Consider the following 5,900-nt stretch of genomic DNA (forward strand, 5'->3'; position numbering starts at 1 on the left):
TTCCCTTAAAAGATGCTCTATTGTCTTTCATTCGGATTTGGATTAAGGTCTGGGTGTTGAGAGCTGGTTCATATGATGCAAGTTTAGGATTTAAAAGCCTGGTGATTGTTGAAGGATGGAGTTTGAATTGATACTTCAGGTTGGGTTCCATGTAGGTGTCGTTGGAAGTCGAAATTGTTGATTCTTAAAGAGTCACGGCGAAGTGTGAATCTGACATTCATAAATTGTGATATTGGATCCTTTTGGGAGATTCATATCATCTACAATTAGAATGCTGTAATTTTATCTTTTATTAGTTGGCTGGTTATGCAAGTAGATTTGAGAATCTTTGAATTCCTTCCTGTTGTATACATCATTATTTACTATTTTCTTTAGGCTCGGTACAAAAATAAGTGTTTGAATTTTATCTCGAAAAGCGATTTGCTGTCTAAAGATTTTTTCGTTAAAAATTAATATATAAAGTTTTCTCAGTTACAATTTTAGATGACTACCGTTATATATATATTTTTAAATTTTTTAATAATAAAAATATATTTTTTTAATTAAAAAAATATTTTAAAAAAAACTTAATTCATTTACAAAAGAGCCCCTAAACTTTTAAAGAAATTATAAAAAGAACTTAAAAAAACTAAAATATCTCATTTCAATCTCGTTACCATGGTGGAACACCGACAGAGCGACAATGAGGATGGGTTTTAAGCGGAATAGGATTGTGGTTTGAATGGTGGTGATGGCGTGGCATATGGATGTCGGGATCAGTCAAAATCGATGAAAAATAGCGACAGTGACTTAAAATCCGACGAAACTTCGAACGCTTCTCCACAGCAAACGGCAGTAGCTTACAATGAAAAGTCAACGGGGGTTTAATTAGAGGTCGATGTTGGTGCCGATGATAGTGGTGGTGATGGTCACCGCCGGTCGATCGACAACCTATTGAAGGGGGAAGGGGAAAGGGGAAGCGGGAGAGGGAGCACGTGGGGGAGGGGGCATCATTCATTCTCTCTCTCTCTCTCTCTCTCTCTCTCTCTCTCTCTTTACAAAAAATATTTTTTATTTATAAATAAATTGTCAAAATTACCAGAACATGACACGTGTCACTTAACGACTAGTTAACGGTGATTTTTAATGGCATACACCTAAATGTATAACTTTAGAAACATTAAGTACCTATTTTTAGTGAAAATTTTTTTATACACGAAAACATTTTTTAGACAAAGTTTCGGCACTTATTTTTGTATAAACATTTTCTTTATGCAAAATGTTACAACACGATTATAATGAAAATGATTCATTCGTTGGATTTCACTAAGACCTATCAATTAGGCAGGTTTGTTGGTTTGGATTAATTAAGGCTGCACCATTTAAAGTTAAAATTTTGTGGTCAAACTGTAAAAAAATTGTGGTTATTTTCAAGATTTTTTTTGGAAGGTAGGAAAGATTCGTTCATATCTTAATGACATCAAGAATTACATCGTTTTTAATATATCTCGGTTCTTCGAAGTAAAACAAAAAGGTTGGTCCTCGACAACGCCCAATGTACTAAGTAGGGAAGAATGCACTAAGTCTCCTATAAGAGTAAGTACATTCTTATTATTTTAGAAAAATTATAAAAAATAGTTGATGGATGAGGGGGAGGAGAAAAATTGCTTACTCAATATTTGAAAAACGATGTGTTAAAACTTTGGATCCGCTATTGTTAAGGAGTGTGCTACCCTATTTGCCTCTGGATTGATAAAATGAACCTTAAGGCCGACAGGTACCACTAGCAAAGCGCAAGCCTCATTGAGCATTAATTTAGTCACTGAAATGTCTTTGTACGGGTTGATCAGACGGTTCACAATTGAGATTACATCTCCTTCCATCATTGCGTGATCCCACCTATTTTTGGAAGCCAAACATAGGCCTTCGGTAAATGCTAATGCTTCGATCGATTTTGTGGAGTGCGGTCCATCCCAACTTCTAGAATCCCCGCCCACCACCATCCTTTGATGATCTCTAGCAACGACACAAATAGCAACCTTCCTCACGTTAGGAATGAACGCCCCATCCACATTAATTTTAATCACCTTTTCAATGGGCTTGCTCCGGATTTTCCTTCGGCCTTGTTGTCCTTGGTCTCGAGGGCCTCCTTGTAGTCCGTTCCCAAAAGCCACGCTGCATTAACAACTATTTTCGGTTTGAGTTACTTTTGGTTTGGGTTACTTTCAGTTCAGATTAATTTTAGTTCGAGTTGCTTTCAATTCAGGTCAAATTGGATACGAATTCATATTTGTCCAATTAAAATTTGGATACATTTTGATTCGGTTTGGTTTATTTATAGTTTCAGATCAAATTTGGATAATCTTCTTCAAGTCTATATTGAATATCAATTTGAGTAAATCAATTCGAGTAATCTTGTTCGGATCAAATTTATTAGATCTAATAATAGTTGATCAAATATAAGCAAAATGTTAAGCTTATCATAGTGGTTAAGCATTTATATTTTATCATATAAATTTAGAATCCATAGAATGTAAATTAAGTTAGTGAAGTCTGCATGAATGACCTAAATTGGTTGAGTGAAAAAAGATTATGAGTTTGAGTTGGAGAAGTGTGAATTGGGAATGATATTGACATCAAAATTTCTGCACAAATTCTATATGTTGAGCTTCTTACAAATCATAATCTCTAACGTAAGAACTCAAAAAACAGAAAACAATAGCGTTATAGAAAATGAAGTATCTTGTTTCTTCGTCACCTTTATTTATTCTTTTTGCCTATGTGTTACCCGCAGCACATTGTTCCCAATCTTTTGTTCCCGCAATGTTCATATTTGGGGACTCTATTTTGGATACCGGAAACAGTAACCAGCTTCTCACCATTGTACAAGCCAATTTCCCACCTTACGGAACGGACTATGTTGATCGCAAATCAACAGGAAGATTCTGCTATTGAAAATAGGCATAGACTTCATTGGTATGTTCATTTTTCCTATAAAACTTTAGGGTGAAGTACACAAATAGTCCCCCGACTATAGGGCGCTTCTTTGTTGAGTCCCAAAATTATTAAAAATTACAAAAGTAGTTGTCTGAATTGGACGTTAACATGCTACTTGTCCTTTTCCGTTAAAAAATTGATGGTTGTCTGAGTTGGACGTTAACCTGCTACTTGAGATATGATAAAATCTGATCCAAAAATCGTTTGAGTTGTATTCTGTGGATTGATTCTTCATTTATATTATGTCGTCGAGCTAGTGCTTGAAAGAAATAGTTATGCCTGTAGACATTTTAAAATATAATTTTATCATATCTCAGTCAGTAGGTTAACATCCAGCTCATACGACCATCAATTGTTTAACAAAAAAGGATGGGTTTGGAACACATGAATAGTCAGGTGACCATTTTGTAACTTTCAATAGTCAAGGAACTAAACAAAGAAATGCCCTATAGTTGGGGACCATTTGTGTACATTACCCGTTTTGAATTGTTTTTATTTTTATTTATTTTGTTTTGTTTTGTAAACACAGCTGAGGCAATTGGTTTTACCAAATACCAACCAGCTTACTTGAGTGACGAGGCCCAAGACAACAACTTGTTAATTGGAGCCAATTTCGCATCAGCTGCATCTGGTTACTATAATTTTACAGCAAGGTTATGGGTAATCAAATGTGAACAAAAGAATTGATTTTGCTTCTCAAATATTGGATAATATTTATTGCTTGTTATTTGTTTGAGCAGAATACAATCTCTTTGGATGAGCAATTGGAGAACTTCGAGGAGTACATAAATAGCTATCACAGGGAAATCAAATGCTTCTTCAATTATATCTGCTGGAATCTATCTCATCAGTTCTAGTAGCAGCGACTTCCTTCAGAACTTTTACATTATCCTTTATTATTTACAAACTACTCAGCTGATGACTTCTCCAATATTCTTATTAGTTCCTTTGATAATTTCATCCTGGTGTTCTCTAAGTTTTTATTCTTCTTAAATTTAAAATAATTAGACATAATAATTAGAAAACCCTTAATATTTTTAATTTTTGTCTCCAATAATTTTACTTTTCTTGATAAAAATATTTTTATTTTTAAATATCATTGTAGTAGTAATTTCATAATTGATTAGTATGTAATATGATATGCATAAGTTTAAAACTAATAAATAATATTTTTTTGAACTTACCGTGTGAGTGTAAAATATAAAATTTCATCAATTGGTTAAGCTGTTTATCTTTGTTTCCTCATCTTTTTTTAAGTCATGGTCATATATTCTAGACTCACTAGGAACACTTCCCTTCATTTTTCTAGAGTCTCCTCTTCCCCTCGCCTCTCGTTAGGATTAGATTTAGAATTATAATATATATATATATATATATATATATATATAATTTTATTCAATAACCCTCAACGTTAACTTGTTTTATTAATTGTACCCTTAATATTAGCGTGACACATCAGCAAAAATATTGACGGTTAGTTAATTGTCAATTGATCAAAAAGATTTATTTTGTATCGAAAAATGGAAACTTTAGAGTTTAAATTGTTAAAGGAAAAACTTTAAAGACACAACTGTAAAAATTAGAAAACATTAAGGGATTTTTTGCCATTATACCAAACAAATTATAATGACATTATCTTCCACTAAAATTCAAAATTTGTATGAGCTTGGAGCAAGGAGAATCGGAGTAACAACATTGCGACCACTTGGGTGCTTACCAGCAGCCATCACGAAATTTGGGTTCGGTAGAAATCAGTGTGTGGCTCGGTTGAACAGCAATGCATTTTCATTTAACAATAAACTCAATGATCGGTCTCAAAGCTTGAAGAACATGTTTCGTAACCTTAATTTAGTTGTTTTAGACATCTACACTCCTCTCTACGATCTAATCATGAACCCTGCAAACAACGGTAGCCTATATCAATTTTCTTTAGGGTAAAGTACAAAAATGGTCCCTCGACTATTGAACGCTACTTTGTTGAGTCTCCCGACTATTAAAAGTTATAACATGATCCATTAATTATAAGATGCTGCTTTATCTAGTTCGTCGACTATTAAAAGTTACAAAATGGTCACCTGACTATTCACATGTTTTTTAAACTCATCATTTTTCGATAAAAAACTGATGGTAGTTTGAGTTAAGTTAACATGCTGACTAGAAATATGATAAAATTTGATCCGGGAACCGTTTGAGTTGTATAGTCATTTGAGATTACGTGATAAGATTTTATCATATCCTAGTTTGCAAGTTAACGTTCAGCTCAGACGACAGCCAATTTTCAAAAAAAGAAAAAGAAAAAAAAAAGAAAAAAGGACGAGTTTGAAACATATGAATTGTCAGATGACCATTTTGTAACTTGTAATAGTCAAGGGACTCAACAAAATATCGTCCTATAATCGAAGGACCATTTTGTAACTTTTAATAGTTGGAGGACTCAACAAAGTAGCACCTATAGTTGAGGGACCATTTGTGTACATTACCCATTTTTAAGTGTTTACTTTTTTTTGCAATGATTAATATAAACAATCTCATAATAGGTTTTTCGGAGGTAAAAAGAGGTTGTTGCGGGACAGGATTGGTTGAAAGCTCAATATTGTGTAATTAGCATTCCATCGGAACATGTGCCAATGCATCTGAATATGTATTTTGGGATGGTTTCCATCCCTCAAACTACAAATAAGATTTTAATTGTGTAGACATCCGTTTTTTTCATGGTCAAAAAAATATTATTAAATATTATTGTTATTACTATTATTATTATTATTATTTAAAACCACTACCACCCTCACCCACTTCCAATTAAACAAATCATCCGCTAACTCCACCCATACCACTATCCACTAAATTATCCATTAAATATTAAAAAATACCCTACTAAAACCCACTAAACATTAAATAAAGCCCCCACTTATTCCACTATACCC

At 33.3% G+C, this 5,900-nt stretch overlaps 1 pseudogene; it reads left to right on the forward strand.

Annotated features, from left to right (window-relative positions):
* The first annotated feature begins 2,712 nt into the window (after positions 1-2,712).
* On the forward strand, positions 2,713-5,656 carry LOC120179138 (annotated as a pseudogene).
* The last annotated feature ends 244 nt before the right edge of the window (positions 5,657-5,900 follow it).

Source organism: Hibiscus syriacus, unplaced genomic scaffold, assembly GCF_006381635.1.
Source record: "Hibiscus syriacus cultivar Baekdansim isolate YM2019G1 unplaced genomic scaffold, ASM638163v2 tig00112402_pilon, whole genome shotgun sequence".
NCBI classification, from domain to species: Eukaryota; Viridiplantae; Streptophyta; class Magnoliopsida; order Malvales; family Malvaceae; genus Hibiscus; species Hibiscus syriacus.